At 43.7% G+C, this 20,511-nt stretch overlaps 1 long non-coding RNA gene across 1 annotated transcript in view; it reads left to right on the top strand.

Moving 5' to 3' along the window:
- Window positions 1-14,955, top strand: part of LOC109281521 (uncharacterized) — a 79,653-nt gene extending 64,698 nt beyond the window's left edge. The window contains exon 3 of the long non-coding RNA XR_002088186.2: window positions 14,679-14,955. This is a non-coding gene — a long non-coding RNA (uncharacterized LOC109281521). The remainder of the gene's footprint in view (window positions 1-14,678) is intronic.
- The last annotated feature ends 5,556 nt before the right edge of the window (window positions 14,956-20,511 follow it).

Raw genomic sequence — 20,511 nt, forward strand, 5'->3', positions numbered from 1 at the left:
TGGTCCAATATGATCCAACACAAGAAACTCCTATTGCAGCAGATGCTTTATCATATGGGCTTGGAGGAGTGTTACAACAACATCAGGAAACGGGCCACTGGGCCCCTATTGCTTTTGTGTCAAGAGCGCTTTCTCCAGCTGAAACTCAAGATGTACAAATAGAAAAAGCAGCACTAGTAATTCCATGGACATGAGCAACTCAAAACATTCCTTGTGGGCCTGACTTTACAAACTAATCACAAGCCGAGACAAACCTTTCAATGAACTTCCACCAAGAATCCAGAGATTTCACCTCAGAATGCTGAAATATACCTACAATGTGGTACACATCCTGGGAAAAGAGTTACAAACAGCTGATACCCTTCTAGCACACCATTACAGACTCCACTGTCTCTGGAAGAACTCTACCAGTAGATATCAGTTGTGGCAGGCTCACTGCTTTTGCCCGGCAAGCCTGGCTTGGAGAAGGACACTTCAAATTGGTGGAACATTTCCACCAATCAGGCAACAGCTGGGAGGGGTTTGCCTCGCCCCTGCTCAGAGGGAGGGGAGCGAGAAGCCCCTGGACCTGATTGAAGACTACGCTTTGCAGGTCCAGCAGACTTCAGGGGTGGGGCCTCTAGTGTAAATAAAAGCCCAGCGTGCTCAGCATGCTGGGTAGATGCAGTGAGGGGTGGCAAGGAGAGAGGAGCTCCAGGGAAGACCATCATCAGGATCCTGCCTGAGCCTCGATGGTGTGTGGATCGGCACATGGTGCTCAGGCTCTGGGAGGTGCTCAAGGCAACTTGAGCCTGCGAACCCAGCAAGCGGCTGGGTGAGGCAGTACATGGATTGGCACACAGAGAGCCAGCCCTGGGAGCAGCTTGAGGCTGCTTGGGCCCCACACAGCACGCAGGTCGATACAGAGAGCTGGCCATGGGAGCAGCTTGAAGCTACTTAGGCCCCACACGGTACGCAGGTCAATGCACAGAGAGCTGGCCCTGGAAGCAGCTCAAGGCTGCTCAGGCCCCACATGATGGGCAGGTCAGTGCACAGAGAGTCAGCCCTGGGAGTAGCTTGAGGCTGCTCAAGTTAGCCCTGGCTCTAAGCCAGATAACCAGAGCCCTGCAGTGTGGCTCAGCATTAAACTAAAAGAGCCCTGGTGCCCAGAGCAGGGTCCAGGAAGGAGAAAGATCCCTGGTGTGAGGCTGGGGAACTGGAACCAGTGAGGTCTCGGCTCCCATAGGAGTTCCCTAGATCCCCAACAGAGGGCACAGGGCCTAGAGGGAAGGACCCTCAACTCGGGGCCAACGGCTCCAGGAGGCCTGAGTCAGTGTGGGGACCCAGAGGCCAGATCAACAGCCCCCAGAGGAAGGACCATGAGTTACTGGGAACCTGGGTCCTGCAGGAGAGACCCCCTGGACAAGGGACCCTGGGAGAAGTGGGCAGGGGGGAAGGTCCCACACACCCTCCACTCTCCAGGGTCAGAGGGGAGAAGACCCCAAATATACACCGGGGGGGTTCTGTAGAACCCCTAGGGGACCTAGGGGGAGAAGACCCTATCCCATTTGAGGGACCAAGTGGTTAGATGCACCCAGATGTGTGCATCTAAAGCTGATATAGTTGTTTCCTATTCGGTATGTCTGGTTATTGTTGGTGTTATAAATAGTTGGGTGTATTAATTCTGTATAATGGGCTCTGTAAGGATGTCTTTATTAGCTAACCCACTTGTGGTATAAACTTGCTGGATTGACTGTCCTGGGATCCCCCCCTCTTCTGGGCCTGAGGCACAGGTACTTACCCAAATGCCCTCCCTAGGGCAGACTTCCTCTTGCCAACAGGCATTTATATGTATATTTGTATCTATATCTGTAATTATATCTATCTTAAAGAGTTTTATATATAAATGTTGGTACTCAATACATTGTATATCGTTAAGAACTTCAGGCCTGGGCTAACTCTACAGAGGAAAGAGGGTTCCTCCCAAAATTCCAGCATTCCTCTCACAGCACCCACCCCTGCCTACCCATCCAATCTAAGTGGGAATAGGGAACACCTTTGGGTGTACCTGGATTACACTGTACTCACTCAGTAAGCTTCCAACTGTTTGTCTAGGCCCAACACTTCCCTGAAGCAATTAAAATGCCTGATCCATTAAGGCTATATTCCAGGGATTGGAAATCAAACTGTTCTGGTGGTGCAACTTTGAGTGCCTGCATGGTCTCTGTAGCCAGCCTCAGCTCTGTACTGGGCTCTACTGCAGATAGAGGTGCCTGGCTCTGTTCTGCGCTGGATTCAACTACTGCTAAAGTCAGATCCATCAGTTGGGAATCACCTGTTTGATTTCCTATTGGTGGCAAAATTCACCACTTGTGACACCATGTGTTATTCTGGATTTTAGGAAGAGGCAGGGAGACTCCTTGTTCTCATTAAGCCTTTATTGTAGCAAATAACCCCTGCCCGAAAATGGTCAACTGTCATCCTATGGATGACATCACTGTTTAGTAAGGGAGTGAACCCTTACTACTACAGTCTGGATGCACCCAATGTGTCGCTGTAACAGATATGGTTCTTCTGTTAATCCCAGTCATTTCATTTGTATAATCCCAATCATTTTCTTGCTTTATCCAATTTGTCCTTTTTTTTCTTTTACAGTAAAAGTTCTGTTAACTGGCATTTTAAAAGCCAGCATGCTCAATTAACTGGCACGCCAGCTTGTAAGATAAAGTGAAACCGGAAGTGCCCACCTTGGTACTTCCGATTTCTCTGAGCCCCCAGGGCCCAGGGCAAAGTAGCTTGTGCTGCCGAGCCCCCATGGCCTGGGGGCATAACAGGCTGTGTGGGGCCCACCTCCCTGTCATGCAGGGACTGCAGGGCCCGTGGGAGGGGCAGTGATGCACTGGGAAGGGTGGCAATGCCACGGGAAGGGCAGAGGGACTCCCCAGACGCGGCAGGAGAAGCGGCAGCCCAGGCCACTCAATTAACTGGCATATTTTGTTATCTGGCATCCCCCATTCCTGGGGGGATGCTGGATAAGAGAGCTTTTACTGTATTACAATCTAAACAAATACTAAAATGTTGTTTTTTAGAAAGTATAACTCAATTTAAGGAAGACTTATTCTCAGTGTGCTGATTTATACTGATTGTTGATGGGGCCTACTCCTATAAAATATCATTATTGAAAGCCTCTAATCTGAGGTATCTACAGTTATGATATATCTGAAAAGTAAGGTTGTGAGACAGGAAATATCTAACCAATTTGCTGACACAAATTTATCTATGGGTCTACAAGTGAGCATGTTCACTTACATGAGCACCATATTTTAAAGTTGAGAAAATATATTTTACTAAATCTAGAAGCTATTTGATAATCATGGGCTGTGGTTTCAGAAAATAAAATTTCTAAGCTTCATGATTTATTTGGTTTTGGCAAATAGATTCTGGGCTTCGTCTTGTTTTCTAATTTTATTTCCCTTGTTAATCTAAGACAAGTATTAATTTCCTAGAAGAATCTGTATGGTCTCCATAACATAAATTCTCATTTACATGAAATATATATTATTTCAAGATTAAATATTTTTTTAAGTGTAAATTAAAGCAATTTCTTTTACTTAATTTGAAGTAACAGTTTTTCACAAACCCAATGTTCTAAGAACATGTGTGGAAGTCCAAACACTAGAAGGCTTTTCCTTGTCCTTGTGTGTTGATACAGTTTAAAATATGTACTTTTAAAAATACATAGGAGAGAGGCAAGGACTTCTATAAAGCCCTTGGACCTGCTTAATAAAAAGAAACGGTATGGAAATATCACTGAGTTGCTGTTTAAATTTATTAACTAAATTGTCTATGTCACCATTTTCTGAGGAATATTTGCAAGAAAACAACTGCTTGTTTTGTCACTAGAAAACCTCATTAGCAGATGAATAAAAAAGCTAGTAAATGAATCTCATTATTTGTCTGACTCCTTCTGCCATGCCAATAACACTTAGCTTAGCAAATAACATATTCTGATGTGAGGCACGCAGCAGGTGTGTGCTGCAAGGGGACTACTTCTGCTAGATGTTGATTACTCTCCATGTAATATAAAAGCTTTCTATTCCCACAGCTTTATGCAATTTATCAATGGTAATGGATTCATAATTGTTATCAAGTTTGATAGAGGCTTGGCTACTGTGACAGATGTCTTCTCAATTTTCCTGTTGCATATGGGTTTTTGTCCCCCCACTGGAACACTGCTTACATAAACTTCCAGTATTAATGTATTTCTTTTACATTGTTTTGTATCAGTTGGTGACTATAGCAATCAATCGTTTAATTCAAATGAATGGTAATTACTAATTAAGTGCCAAAAGTGTCGGCAGAAATTCAGCAACCATTGTGCAAACTGTAGTGACCAGAATTGTGGTCCTGAAGGTAACACAGAGATGCCCTTTCAGGTTTATGCAGCTCAATAGTGTTTCCATTGGCAACCCTAATACCTGGTTACTGTGGCCTGGCAAAAGGCAATAAGTAATACAGATTCCATTTTATGCTCATCTGAAAATAGCTTAGGTGAATATGTAAGGCTACCCATTTAGTGTTCTCTCTTGCTTTTATTTATTTATTTTTTTTTTGCCCATACTTACTTTTACAGGTACCTAGAGAAGACAGACCAGCACATACTGCCTTAAATTTTTCCAATTATTTTTTTCCTTATATTAAAATCATGTATTTAGATATTTTGAGTTGACAGACTATTGTAGAGTTTCCAGAAACAGCTTGGGAAGGAAAAAATATTTTATTCTGCTCAGGAAATTTCTTCAGGTTCCTGTGCTTGATTTTTTTTCCTTTGTTTACCACGGGCTGAATCCTGAATGGTTCTATAAGAGAGCCATCTGCCTCTGTCGGGACTTTGGGAGAAGAATCAGGGAGCAGCTGCCCCTGCTTAGGGAAAGAGGCCCAGCTTGCTAAAGAAATGAACTTCCTGACTAAGTTAGGGTGCCCACTGAGAGGTTTAAGGGAAGGAGAGAAAAAGGGGAAGCAGGGGAGTGTATGAAGGAACATCATAGTTATTTTCAGATAAGCTGGTTATCACACAGTGAGAAAATCTGGACTTTGGTGTTTAGGTGCCTCAGGAAAGGTGTGGGATTGTAATTGGGAACGTGGGAAGGTGACTGGGGGTGGCACCAGTCCCAGGGTCCCTCCTAGGATAATGAAGAGAGAGGACCCCAGATTTCTGCTTTCATTGGGCTCTGGTTCCTTTCTGTTTTGAGAATGAATTTGAGCTGAAGAGACATTAAATGTAGGGCTGTGCGAAATTTCACCTGGCATTTCATTTTAAAGCTGTTTCACCACATTTCAAGCTTGATATAGTGAAATCCAAATGAAACAAAAGGCTTCAAAACAGCTTCAAAATGAAACAAGGGCGATCAAAATGTTTCAAAAGTTTTGAAACATTTCAAATTTCGAAGCTGGGCTTACTTGGCGTCAGCGCCGGTCCCAGGCAGCAGCCTCCTGTCATCCGGCACACTGATCTGGGGGCTTGCACCCCTGAGAGGGCTGTGAGGCTGTGCCAGGCTCCTCCCGGGGGTGCGAGCCCCCAGATTGGTGCATGGGATGACAGGAGGCTGCCACTGCCACCTCGGACCAGTGGCTGCAGCAATCTTCCCTGGCACTGGGCACAGGCTGTGCCCAGCACTGGTTCCAGGGGGCAGCCTGAGCCTCCTGTCATCTGGCACAGATGCCGGGGCTTGCACCACCAGGAGGAGTCCAGCACAGCCTGGCAGCCCTCCCGGGGGTGTGAGCCCCTGGATCTTCACCCCAATGGGAGGAAGCTCAGCTTGTTTGTCCCACCTGGGACCAGCACCACCCACTTACCTCCCTACCTGGCTCAAGTACCCCACAGCCTACCAGCATCAGCAGCTGTACTCTTGGCCCTCTGCATAGTGGGGGGCGCAATGCAGCTTGGCCCCAGCCAGCACGTATCCACTTCATGAGCCTCAGCACACTGCTGTTGCCTGGCTCTGTGCAATGCGGGGCCCTGTGCTTTTGGGCAGCTGTGGGCTGTCACCCGGGCCTACGCACCACTCATGGAGACCACTGGCCACATTGGCCTGTGTCCTACATGCATGAGCCCTATGCTCTGCTTCTGTGCATGCAGGACCTGGGACAGTGTGGCCAGTGGTCCCTGTGAGTGACGCATAGCCCTGGGTGCCAGGCTGTCACCTAGGGCTGTGCACCACTCGTGGGGACCACTGTCCACACGGGCCTGGGTCCTGCATGCATGAGCCCTGCGCGCTGCTTCTGTACACAAAGGATGCAGGCCGGTGTGGCCAGCAGTCTCTATGAGGAGTGTGTAGCCTCGGGTGACATTCTGCAGCTGCCCAAAAGCACACAGCCCCAGGCCCCCCACGCTGAGCCACGCAGCAGCAGCATGCTGTGGCAGAGGTGGCAGATACCTGGCGGATGGGGTCAAACCATGCTGCCCTGTGCCATGCAGGGGGCCAAGAGCACAGCTGCTGATGCTGGTAAGCTATGAGAGGCTGCAGCTGGGAGGGGAGAGTGTGGGGGGCTTCAGTCAGGTGGAGGGGGCTGGAGCTGGCTGTGGGCCAAGCGGGGGACTGTAGGTTAACAGGGAGGTGCATGGGGGGCTGTAGCCAAGCAGGGGAGTGCCGGTCCGAGGTGGGACAAGCAGGCTGAACTTCCTGTCACTGGGGCACAGATCCAGGGGCTCACACCCCCAGGAGGACTGCCAAGCTGTGCCGCACTCCTCCTGGGGGTGCGAGCCCCTGCATCTATGCCGGATGACAGGAGGCTCAGGCTGCCACCTGGGACTGGTGCTGGGCACAGCCCGCACCCAATGCCAAGGAAAATTGCTGCTGCCGCTGGTCCCAGGTGACAGTGGCAGCCTCCTGTCATCCAGTGCAGAGATCCTGAGGCTTGCACCCCCAGGAGGAGTCTGGTACAGCCCTGCATCCCTCCCAGGGGTGCAAGGCCCCAGATCATTGTGCTAGATGACAGGAGGCAGCCACTGCCAGCAAGTGTCAGGACTTTTGGTTTGATCACTTTGAGGTGCAGTTTCCCTGAAACCTCTGCACCTATCCCCTCTAAACCAGACAGGCTTCATGCCCTCATAAGGGGATACCATCTCTGCAATTTTCATCCAAATCAGGCAGGAAATGACAAAGTTCTAGGCACTTTCATGATTCCCCATTATAGCCGATGAGTGAAATGTCAAAACTCTTTGAAACAGCGAAACAGTTTAAATAAAACCAAACAGGACAGTGCTTCAAAATGAAATGAAATGATGAAACAAAACACTGTCCCTTTGAAACAGCAAAATGGACATTGAAACAAAACAATGGTGTTTTGCACAGCCCTAATAAAATGAAACAAGAGCATAGTTGATCGAGTTAGAGATTAGCTTGTAGTGCTATTAATTCTGAATACATCTCAGTGTTCATGTAGGAGATGAAGGCACCTGGCACCTCTCAGAAGGGCTACCCAACTTATAGTGTTGAATTCTATATTCAATAACTTCGCTGACGGTGTAAATACACTGTTTTCTTGGGGATATAATTACTATTTTCTATTTAGCTTTCTTTCCATTCTTAACAGATTCACTGAGCATGGCACAGAAGGTCATTCACTCTTGAAAGGAAGTGTTCTCTTTTACTTTTAGTTGTCTTGAGATTGACAGAAAAGTAATATAGAGGTCAGAGTACAGTGGGTTCAGATTACACAACAAAGTCCAGTGGGCTTGAATTATTCACAAAAGAAAAACTTTCTTTTCTATCTATGTGTTTTCCCATTTTCCTGTTACCAGAACTGGTACTCAAATTGGAGAAAACAGTAAAGCACATGCATTATGGTCAACAGTATCTGCTGATCTCAATGAACTGTTCCTTTATCTAATATCTAAGACAAAATTCACAAGCTATAATCCTCATACCCCTGATCACTGGATTGATCCCACTGGCTAGTTCTGTATCTATTAGGAGAATTAGTAGGAAAAAAAACTGCTATGAAAAGTTTCTGTTTTTTAGGGAAAAAATAAAATAAAAACCTTCAGGTTGAAACTCAAAAATATTAATTTGGAGTTAGGTAAACACCAACAAGATGCTTCACAAAACCTGTAGATCAGGTGCCTTGTATATTCCAGTCTCCTCTGCAGGCTGGGCTTCCTGGTTTCCCGTCTTGCAGCTGCACTACAGTGCATTATAGAAATCTTCTGATGGAAGGTGTGGTCTGAATAGGGAGATCAGAGAGGAGCCACCAGACATATGAACCCCGTGCTATCAGAGTGATGCGAGGCATTTCCAAATGACAAATTTTCAGCTTTCTAAAAGTTCAAAAAAAGTCCCACTGTTGGCATTTTCTGCAGCAATTGTTTTGCAACATGATTTCAAACTAAACATTATTTCCAAAAACAGTTTTGATGGAAAAGTTAGGCATGTGTAGCAGTGTCTGCTGTTAGTCATAGCCAGTTCAAGATTCTAACCAAGTGGGCAGACGAGAATCTGATGGTGTTCAATGCCAATAAATGCAAGGTTCTCCACCTTGGGAAGAAAAACCCGCAGCATCCTTATAGGCTCAGCAGTGCTATGTTGGCTAGCACTAAGGAAGAAAGAGACTTGGGGGTCATCATTGACCACAAGATGAACATGAGCCTGCAATGCGATGCTGCGGCTAGTAAAGCAACCAAAACACTGGCTTGCATCCATAGATGCTTCTCAAACAAATCCCGGGATGTCATTCTCCCCTTGTACTCAGCCTTAGTGAGGCCGCAGCTGGAGTACTGCATCCAGTTTTGGGCTCCACAATTCAAAAAGGATGTGGAGAAGCTTGAGAGAGTCCAGAGAAGAGCCACGCGCATGATCAGAGGTCAGGGAAGCAGACCCTACGATGACAGGATGAGAGACCTGGGGCTCTTTAGCCTGGAAAAGCGCAGGCTCAGGGGTGATCTGATGGCCACCTATAAGTTTATCAGGGGTGACCACCAGTATCTGGAGGAACGTTTGTTCACCAGAGCGCCCCAAGGGATGACAACTAGGTCGAATGGTCATAAACTACTACAAGACCATTTCAGGCTGGACATAAGGAAGAATTTCTTTACTGTCCGAGCCCCCAAGGTCTGGAACAGCCTGCCACAGGAGGCGGTTCAAGCGCATACATTGAACACCTTCAAGAGCAAACTGGATGCTTATCTTGCTGGGATCCTATGACCCCAGCTGACTTCCTGCCCTTTGGGCGGGGGGCTGGACTCGATGATCTTCCGAGGTCCCTTCCAGCCCTAATGTCTATGAAATCTATGAAATCTATGAACCAAACCAAAGATTCTTTCACCAGCAAAACTAATAAAAATGCCCTATGGCAACTCTGCACCTGAAAGTCCACTGTAGACTCAATTCATTAAGGTATTAGAACTTTAAACGTCCATTGGTTCCTACTGGGTTCAGCTGGTTTCAGCTACCTCAAGACCAAGCTGCCCCACTTACCTCAGAGCATCTCCTAGGCAATTCAGGTTTCAGTCAGTCCTTAATAGAGCCAGAAGTAGCACAGGATTGCTACAGCAGAGTAGAATTCTGTCCTGCTCCTTTTTTTACCTCCTCTGGGACCAGGGGAATAGAGGCAAAGGCTCTGCTGGGGTAGAGAGGTGCATGCAAGGTGAACCGCACACTTCTGTTGGGCCTTTTTTGCTAGATTACATCCCCTTTGTTCCACCTGAAGGATGCAAAGTGCCAGTTGTCACACAATGAGAGAAACTGGACGTTAGTGTTTAGTTGCCTTAGAAAAGATGTGGGATTGTAATTGGGAGTTTGTAAAGGAAAGTAATTCATAAGACGATCTCTCTCCTTATCAAATGATCCAATGTACAAAAAGAGTTTGATAACCACTACTTTACTGCCTGCTTTATTAATACCAGTACAGCAGCATATCCTGCCCCCCTGCTGGATGCAGTCATCTTTGCTTGTGAAGGACGAACAACTACAGCAGCATATGTATAAACCCCAGTCAAGGATCATGGCCTCATTATGTCAACTACAAAGCACAAAGCATGTCATGAGCCAAATTCATCCCAGGTATACCTCGAACATTTAGCCCAGTACTGTACATTTATCTGTTTACTAGGCCTGTGCGAATAGAGAACTATTAGATTCAGATTCATTCGATTCAGAGGCCAGTGATTTGATTCAGAGATTTGGATCACTTTTCCAAATCAATTCGGCCAAATAGGCTTCGGAAGATTCGGCACCGATTCAGAGATTCAGAGATTTGGCCATAGAGTATAATGGGAATTCAATCAAATATCTATAACTTTGTCTATTTTTGGCTTATTTGGATGAAACATGCAGGGATGGTAGCCCCTGCTTTGGGTATAAAGCCTGCTAAGCTTCAAGGAGATAGGTGTAGGGGTTTCTGAGAAACTGCACCTCACAGTCTATATTGCAAAACTCATGTCATGTGTTTGTGTTAAGCCACAGTGGGGTGAAAACTTCAGAGATGGTAGCTGCTGCTAAGGCCACAAAGCCTGCCAAGTTTCAAGGAGATAGGTGGAGGGGTTTCTTGGAAACTGTATCTCAAGCTGCTGACAAGCAAAACCTGTGACATGGGTGACACTGTATGTATGTTAAGGCACAGGGGTGTGAAAACTGCAGGCCTGCTAGGCCCTGCTGTGGCCACAAAGCCTTCCATCTGTTAAGGAAATAGGTGCAGGAGGAGTCTGGGTTCTGGGGTCCTGCACCTCCGGCTGCTGACAGGCAAAACTTGTGACATGGGGGCTTGTGCGACTAACCGTGTCTGTCTTGGGGCACAGGGGGGTGAAAACTGTAGACCTGCTAGGCCCTGCTGCAGCCATGAAGCCTGCCAGCTGTCAAGGAGATAGGTGCAGGGGGAGTCTGGGACAGAAAAGCCTGCAGACAGAGGCTTTTATGCTGTTTCTATGTCCCTCCCCCAGACACTGTGATTGGAAGGGCAGTCAGGGAGAAATCACACTCATAGCCCAGCTAGAGATGTCAGTCTTCCCACCCTGCTCCCCCTCTCTCTTCTAAGTTTCTGTTTCCTCCAAAAGATTGCTTTCCAAATCCCTGAATCACCGAATCTCTTCTGAATCTTTTCCAAATGGATTCGGAGGCTCCAAATCGATTTGGAAAGTTTTAAGCTTCTAGCGATTTGATTCAGATTTGGAGATTCGGCCTCCGAATCAGGCCAAATCTTCTCCAAATTGAATTGTGAACCAAAGCTTTGCACAGCCCTACTGTTTTCCTGTTGAAAAGGATCTTGTAACGTGCTTTCATAAAGATTCTGCCAGAGGAGTGCCCATACACTCTCTCAAAGGGTCACCTAATGACTAGTCTTCTTCAAGGTGACAGGAGACACCTGCTTCCTGAACTACTCACCTTTGACAGTGGCTTAATTTTACTACATTGAGACTTAAATGTGCATATAAATAGAAATCTAGAGGAGTATAGGTCCTATACATTTACTTAGCTGTCTAAGTAAACAGGCGACAATTTAATAACTCACAAGTCAATTAAGCAATAGATAACTTTATTTAAATTACTCCTCTAATTCATTTTTTCAAAATGTTGTTACATACATTTTTACTAATGCATCACAGTTTGGAAAGCATAAGATATTAATTTAAAAGTTAATTTAAGATCTTCATGTTTTAGGAGCAGTCATTAATAATTCATTAAAATATTTAAATTGAGATTGGTGTTATGGACTGTACATCTCTGTGTCTAGGATTTCCTACTGAGTTTGAAGTGAGTCAGTCGTTTAATAGATTTTGCCATAACAAATATAGAGATCTCTCCATCAAACAAAACTTCACTTTATTTTTTTATCTTTCTAGCAAAAAATTTATAGAGGCTACTTTTCAAGTGTAGTGCATTGAAGTCCAAACTGTTAATTTCTACCTGATGATTCTAAGAGCAGCATGCAAAAGATTATCAATATTTCTCCTCCAGTGATACTTCTAAATGCCTGGACTAACAGTACATTTATATCAACATGGATTCACCAAGTGAAAGTCATTCCTGACAAACTTGATTGCCTTCTTTGATGAGATGACTGGCTTTGTGGATGTGGGTAGGATGTAGGGATGATCCCACCTCTGGTAGGGAGTTGGACTAAATTACCTCTGGAGGTTCCTTTCACCCCTACATTTCTACGATCATGTTGCCCTTGATTGGAAATAAGTTCATGCAAAAATGAACTGTGCCAGAATTTTACTTATCCAGTCCAAAGTCTTCAGTCTCAGCTCCAACAGGCCTGTATATTTAAGGCCCTAAATCAAACAACATTTTGAAAAATAAGAGAAAGAAGTCAGATTTTATGATTTAATGTTTTAAAACTATTTTGATGAGCTCACACAGATAACATTTTCTTGCTTTTGTAACTTTTTTTTAATGTTATACATGTGTGCATATATTAGATCACAGGACATTGTAATAATCTTTTGAGAACATTACCTAACTGACCAAAGTTATAAAAGAGATTTTCTAATACAACATTGCAAGTGTTCTGATTATTACGGTATTTAATCACAGTTTATGTGACAGCTTATTGCACATGGAAACCATTATTCTGGATCTATCATTTATAATTGCCATATGCTTAGAATATATTAAATTAGCATTTCATTAAACACATAAGATAAGGTATTAGGCATTTGTGCTCATTTATTTATCATATTAAACTAGGGTTGGGTATTTGACTGGTCAAATAAAGTTCAGTCAATTGACCAGTCAAATATTGGTAAAAAGATTGTCAAAAATTGCCCAAGAAAGTCAAATAATATTTTTATTCATTTACATTAAAAGTAGTAATTCCTTACATAATGTTGAAATAAATTTATTTTACAATAAAATCTTTTGTAAAAACCCAAACACAGAAAAAGCACAAATTTTCCATTAAGAAACATAAAAAAATATATAAATCATATTTGTTAAGAAAACTATAACAGTAACTCTCCATAAAATTGAAAACACACACTTTTTTGTCAAAACAAAAGAAGTATTTAAAAACTACTTGTTTCATTATTATAAAAATTAAAAATTTTATTTTCACTTTTAGTCTATTCTTTTTTTAGTAGATGTCATCTTTCTCTCAACTTCCATTCTTTTCACTGTCACTTTCTTCTGAGCCCAAATCAGAAGACATGCTGGAAAACTATTCATCTTTGTCCAAAATGTTTTTCATTAACCTTAGATTATGATATACAGTTGCCATCTTCCCAGTAGTGTTTGCTTTCATCCTGTTTCAGTTCTTGCTATAAATGTTGCCCCAAACTGACCAGTTATGCTCTACGCAAGCAGTAGATGTTGGAAGTGTTAACAGGATGTCAGAAACAATTACTAATGAACAAGGAGGATAAAGGCCTTTCCACCAATTTGATGATGTAATTTGACCTTTTTCTATCGATATGACTGCATTCCACATCCCTTTACTGCTAAATATACTACTTCTTGCTTTAAAATTATTTTTTTCAGAATAACTAGATTGGTCATCAGGACATTTCTTAAATTTGGCCAAGTTCATAATTAGTTCACATGCTGCATCAAACTCTTCACTTGTTAGCTTCTTTTCTTGACTCCTTGATCCAACAGTTAAGCTGCACTGTATTCTGTGATCAATTGACACTTTCGTTTCTCTATCATTTTTATTTTATTTTTCTCAGATGTTGAAAGTAAGGATTCTTGACAAGTGCCAGTGATATAACGTTGAATGTTTGTATATTCATATTTGGCAGCTGCTAGTATACGTGTGTCACCTTCCAACTTCTGCATAGCTTGGGCATTGACAAAACCTTGGAATTGCATACCCATCAGAGACATCAAATATGTCAATTTGAATGTCTCATGGACAAATGCCAGAAACACTTTCCCTTTACAACAGCAGATTGCAAAGCTTTCTTGCAAACTTGAAGGTGCTGCAGACATTTGATTGTTGAAGCCCACTGCATAGGACAGGTTGTGCTCAATGTTGAAAGTATGCAGTGTTGTTTTTGGCAATACCGAAACACAGCAGCTGGCACATGTTGTTATTTTTTAAATCGGCAAGTTTTTTACTTTTGTGTGATGAGAATGGAATGTTTGTAAACCTCTGAAATCATGAATGAAAAGTTGCAATATGTGAGCAGCACAACTGTAGGACCGAATATGAAGCTATTTCTCTGTCACAGTACTCTAGGCAGAATTCGTATTTGCTGAATTGTCAGTTACAACTGAAAAATGCTCTCTCAGGACTGAGATCTAGACTAACATTTTCAAACCATAACAGTATTTTTGAACTGTAATGCTATGTACTCTGAGGTGTGGCAATGTTCTGCACTGCTTGAGAATTTATAGGAGAATGGTTGGGGAGTTGGGGAGTTGTTAATTATGCTTTCATTCTGAATATTGCTCCAACCATCTGATACAATGGACACGAGATGCTTCTTTAATAAGACCACTTATTCTTTTTTGCATTTCACCAAAAGCTTCATCATGAAGATGCCCAGTCAGCTGCTTTCTGCCTGGTAAAGTGTAGACTGGACCTAGATTGGCAAAAAATTCCTTCATGTAGAGCTTTTCTACTATGTGAAAAGGCAACCTGCTTGTATATATAGCTTTAGCAAACAACCAATCAAGCTCATATATGTTTTGTGTTAATTTTGTTCAAAAATACTAAAATATTGAATTGTGAGTTTGATCTGTTTGGTGTTTCCCATGAAGCTGGAGATTTCACAGAAGTTGCCAAGAACTGGCTGAAGAAGGCTTGGAAACAGAAGGCTGCAGAGATGAAGCTTCAAAGTCAAAATTGCTTACAGAAGTTAAGTTTGAAGGTGAAAAAAGGAAGATCGCCAGCTTGTTTCTGTATTTTCTTCCATTCCTGTCACGATACCATCTTCATCAGATGAATCCTCTATGTTCAAAGCACAATCAGAGGAAGCATCTGATGTATGAGTAGAAGAAAACAGCTCCTGCTTCACTGGGTATTTATACACGTGCTCCGGGGGGGGGGGGGGGGGGGGGAGGGTTGGGGGGTTAGAGGGGAGGGACACACTTTAATTAGAGTAGCTCCAAGAGCCGCTCAAATTAAAGCATCTCTTCTATCAGCATCTCTGCACTTAAAAATGGCAGCGGGGGTGCTTTATCTAAAGGTCATTGAACAAGCTTTAGATAAAATGTCCTTGCTGCCATTTTTAAGCACAGGAACACTGATACACAAAATGCTCGAGGCTGCTGGAGAGCAGTAACTACCAAGCTCCAGCAGATTTGATTAATCAAGTCTGCTTTGATGCCCTGTAATTACAGTGCATTGGAGCAGCCTCGCTGCTTTTGTATAGGTGCCTATTATTATTAAGTAGTCTTTCTTTTACTACAACGGGGCACATTTCTCAAGACTTTAAGAAGTGTTTTATCATTCTAGCTACATGAGTTACATATTCACAATTGCAAAACATACATCTGCCTTTCACTGTTTTTCCCCTGGCACAAAATTTCCATACCAAAGTTTTAGGGTTTCCTTTGCCACTCATTTATTTTTTAATTAAGGTTAACCTTTCATAAAAAAAGAAGAATTCACATTTCAATTTGAAACTTTCAAATCACTTTTAATCAAAATTTCACAAAAACCAACACAGTGAAACAGTTCACTGAGTATAAGGCAAGAAATATAGAATAACTAAATCTACTGGAAATACTACCCCATATATATAAGGTGATTACATTTATTAGTTTCATCTAAATTATTCCAGAAAGAGAAACAGTCAAGAAATTTCTGTGGTATCTGGAAGATTCCAGCTGGTCACATAACTGTTCACAACTGAAGATTTAAAAACTATTGGGCTGGCACAACTTGCACTCACCCCGCTTCAGCTCCACTAGCTCTGCCCAATTGTCCTTGTTGCTATTTGGGATGTGAAATATTAAACAGTTAGACAATAATTATATGTATATGATTAACGCATTACAGTTAGGCTAAGTATAGACAGTCAAAAAGCCTGAGGCTGAATTGATTCAGTCTTTTCAGGTTAGTCTAAGCTGCAGAGCTTAAACTGAAACAGAAGTGAACAGACATTTACCTTTGGTTCAGAAAATGCAGCCACATGCCTGAAGTGGCTCAGGCCAGAGGCCAGGGAGCACTAGAACACAGCTCTCTAGCACATAACTAACATAAGCTGTGTGTTTGCTTCCTTTTCCTGCTGCACCCAAGGTCTTTTGGATTTACAGTCCAAAATCACAGCAGCAGGACTCTGCAGGGTTGCTCATCATCACTCCCTGCTTCCAGGTACTCCTGAGATTTGTAGTCCAGTCACAGCCAGTGGTAAGTTTGAGCAGGGGAAGGGGTGTTTAACCCCCCTCCCTGGTCCCAGACCCCAAACAGGGCTTGCCTGGGGTGGGGACAGTCCTCCCCCCACCCCCAGTAGACTAGGCTGCATCCCCCACTAGGCTTGCCTTCCCCCATCCCCTTGTCAGCCAGCTGTCACTGCACCAGCTAGGGAGCAGAGGGGTAGGGCCAGCCCTGCTCTCTGGAGCAGACAGCCCAGCCCAGCCCAGCCCAGCCCAACCCAGCCCAGCCCAGCCCAGGGCTGCAAAATAGTGGAATGCTGGGAGACTGTGGTTTAACTTGAACCAGGAAGGGGTCTGGGACAGAAGTTTCATAAACTGGTTTGACGCAAATCAGTTAAGTCTGATACTACATTCAATCAGGTTTATCTTAACCCGGTTTCAGGCATCTTGAAACTGGTTTATGTGCACTGAACTTCTGTTCTTTTACAGGTTTAAACCAGTTTCTGGTCAATTAAACCAGTTTATGTGTAACTTCTGTTCCTAGTCCCTATGTTTAAACTAGCCTACCTTTGCATGGTGCCTGCCTCTTCCACCAACAGTTTGCACTGTGCAAATCAAAGTGCTAGGGCTAGGGTGTGGGGAGGAGGCACTGGAGCTGAGCTGAGCCAAACCAGCCTTCTTCCCAGAAGAGGAGAGGCAGGGAAGGGGAGCCAGGGAAGGATGTGATGACTTGCAGAAGGAGCACCAGTTACCACCTATGTGTGCTTCACCCTGTGGCAAGCGGAGCAGGTGCTGGCTACTGAGTGTCTCCCTGCCTCCATCCCTCGATCACTCACTGCTCTTGATCTCATTGCTTTTCTTGGTAATAGCAGCATTTCCCATAGCCAAGTAGGCAGAAGGCACTGTTCTGGGAGGGGCTGCAAGGTGGCAAGGCCCATAGGCACTGTGGCTGGGTCAGTGGCAATGTGCTTCCCTCACCCTGTACTAGGGCTCTCTATCTCTGGCTTCTGCAGAGTGGGAGACTGCTTTGCCTACCTACTCCACTCATACATGGCAGAAATGACACCAGGGGAGGTGCCTCCCTCATGCTGCTCTACCCTTCTGCCCATTAAGCACCTTTCTGCAGGCTTCCGAGGGCCACTCAGCTGTAAGACATCAGGACCTGGGCACCAGCCACACCAGAATGGGGAGCTGCCTCACAGAGGGGAGCCCTGGACTTTTTTTAATGATATTTACATCTCTAGTTGATATAATCACAGAAAGCCTTCCTATATATATTCAACTGATCTTTGACTGATCAAAAAAAATGCAGTTAATAAACTAGTCTATTAACAATATTTGACCAGTCCATTGACTACCTTTCCAACTCTATTTTAAACATTCAAACAGTAAAATATATTCCTGCCCACCAGACCATAAAATATAACTCAGAAAAGATTAAATTATGGTTCTTCTTTCCTATAAAAAGCCACAGTACACCAAAAAACAAAGTAAAAAAAAATACAAAAAACGAACCTCTCCCTTCAGTGAGACCAGGAATTCTTCCCAGGCCCTGATCCTACAGTAGGAACTGAGTGAGTGAACCTCCATAAAAGGCCACATTAGCACAGTAAAAATCCCCAGAGACATTTGATTAGGCCTTTGGTTTACAAGACTAAGCCTAAGGAAGGGATGGCAATAAGGAATATCTGATTTTAATATCTTGACAGTTATTTGTTAGCTGTTACCATATTGTTCTGATTATATCTTTACTAGGAATATAAGTCAACCGCACATTTTCAGGTTCAATTCTAGGAAAAACAGCTCTTTCCCCAAGTCAGTAACCACAGATAAAATCCCATAGGTGAATAAGATTGCCTAGGAAAAGGGCCAAAGGATTAAATGCACTAAAAATACTAAAACAAGCACTGAAATGAAAATATTTCTGACTTGGTATTGTAATTGCTTTGTGTTAGTGCTTGTGGAGCAATGCCAAAGACAAGCCTGTAGGAAGCCCTATAGGTTGATTGTGCATGTACATCAAGTAGGGTTTTTATGGTTATTTTGGAGGGAAAATTGTAGTTTTATAATCAGAACAATTCAGTATTTTCAACATTTGCTTATGACTCTTGAGAGAACTAAAAATCAAAGATTTGTTGAAATTTTCCTTCCTATCCTACCTTCCAATTTTGACTCCAATTAAGTGAATTGTCTCTATACAGAGCAATGTTTAAGTATATCATTATGACCCCTTGACTTTCATACATCTGTTAAATCAGGGCTTGGGAGAGACTGGAGAGAAAGAGAAAAAAAAGCTCTTTGTTGCTGGATACCTTGGTGTCAGATATTTAAACCAAAGATTCCTGAAACAATCTATGCATTATGATGCTAACATTATCTCCCTATTAACCTACGTGCAACAGTATTTTTACAGAGCCTCCAACCTGCTCTACAGGACAGCATTCCACTGTAATAATGAATTCAGAAGCATTTTAGAGTTATATACATTTAGATTTATCCTTAATTTGATTCCTTAGCTTTTTCCATTTGTTCTACTAAAGTTTCTGAAGTCTGAATCTTTGGGAAAAATTATCAAAATGTAATCATTTTTCTTTAAAAAATGTATAAAGTTTATACTTGATATAAAGGTTCTCTACTCAGAAGAGCTGGTTCTGTAAGTCTGGATCCAGCTTGAGGTTGGTTTAGCATTTTGTGCAACTTAGAGCAGCCTCCAGGACTGCTTTGAAGTCAGCAATAAACACTTTTCAGATGCCTTACAGCTCATGGAGCCAGTCCAGTGGCTGAGATTGCCAATACACAGCAGCACTCTTCATATGCACTTTATTTTCCCTCTAGGGGACACCCTGGGCCACTGGCCAAGATGCCACAGAGCCTGTATAATGACTCTACATCACCTTATGCAAGCAGAATCCTCAAAGAACCATATCAAACAACTTATGGTGCATTACTACTTAAATAGGAAGTAGGATAAAGAATTTGACACATTAAGAATTTACCTCTTCTTCAAATGCTCAAGAAGCCCAAACCTAAAGCAAACTGGGCCGGCACAGATAGGTAGGAGTAATGGGGAAAGAGCTTATCAGTCTGTAATGGCTTGTCTACACCACTGCAGTGGTGGTCCTGGCACCAGTGGACTTCAAGCATTTCTAGCCCATCTAAGCCCATAGGCACAAGCCAAACCACAGATACGTGAGTGAAGGTGTCCAGGGCTCATCCCTCTGTCTCTAATTTCAAGCCCTCAGTTTCTGGTAGGCTAAAGAGTAGGCACAGGCACTACAGACAGACCCAGGGCATCCTCACTAGTGAACTTTTGGAGTTCTTCCTGAGACAGTGGAGTCTGTAAAAAAGCAACACTACAAGAATTTTGGTTAGTTTTCAGGGAAGTTATGAGTAACTTAGGATATTATTAATAAACTGAAAGATAAAGAGAAGGGGTTGCAGAGTAATATAGAGAATTTGCAAGTTGAGGTGAATGCCTTACCAGGTGAGTGGGATGGGAGGGGTTTGCTCAAATTACACCCCCACTTTCCTCAGTGTTGGGAACCCCACTGTAGCAGTATAGACAAGCCCTGGGAAGTCTCCAGTTTCTCTGCTAGTTCTATACACATTACAGTAATCTCAGTATTTTTTTCAAAGAGCAACTCCTCAGATGATCTATGCTTTCTTTATGCCTAAGAGATCTAGAAAAAAAAATGAACACAAATGCATGAGCTAAGGGGATTAGGGATTTGCAAAACAGGCTGTATTCTATTCAGATTTGGATTCAGCCCAAATCAGGGACAGTGATTCAATTGATTTGGATCACTGTTCCCAATTCGATTCAGCCAAATCCAAATCTGAAGATTTGATGCTGATTTGGAGAATCAGCAATTCGGCCATAGACTAGGCTTTAAATGTTTTTTTCTACATACCTCAAGGTACCATACGCAGCTCATGAACACTGTGATTCTGGGGTGGATGGAGTGTCTCACAGGAGTGTTTGGGGGGGGGGGCATGTGCTCAGCAGCAAACCCAGAAGTGGACTGGAAGTACTTCTGGTCCACTTCCACGTCCAGCAGGGAGCACACGTGGGGGCCCCCCCATACTTCCCAACTTGGCAATTGGCTACAGGGGGACCCTGGGTACCCCCCCACCCAGACCCAGGAGGCACCGGTTGCCAAGCTGGAGGGCATGGGGGACCCCCTGTGTGCACCCTGGTGGACCCAGAAATGGAATGGAAGTGCTCCTGGTCCATTTCCAGGTCTGCTGCCGAACGTGCTGGGGAGCCCCCCAC

Source organism: Alligator mississippiensis, chromosome 4 (assembly GCF_030867095.1).
Source record: "Alligator mississippiensis isolate rAllMis1 chromosome 4, rAllMis1, whole genome shotgun sequence".
NCBI lineage: Eukaryota > Metazoa > Chordata > Crocodylia > Alligatoridae > Alligator > Alligator mississippiensis.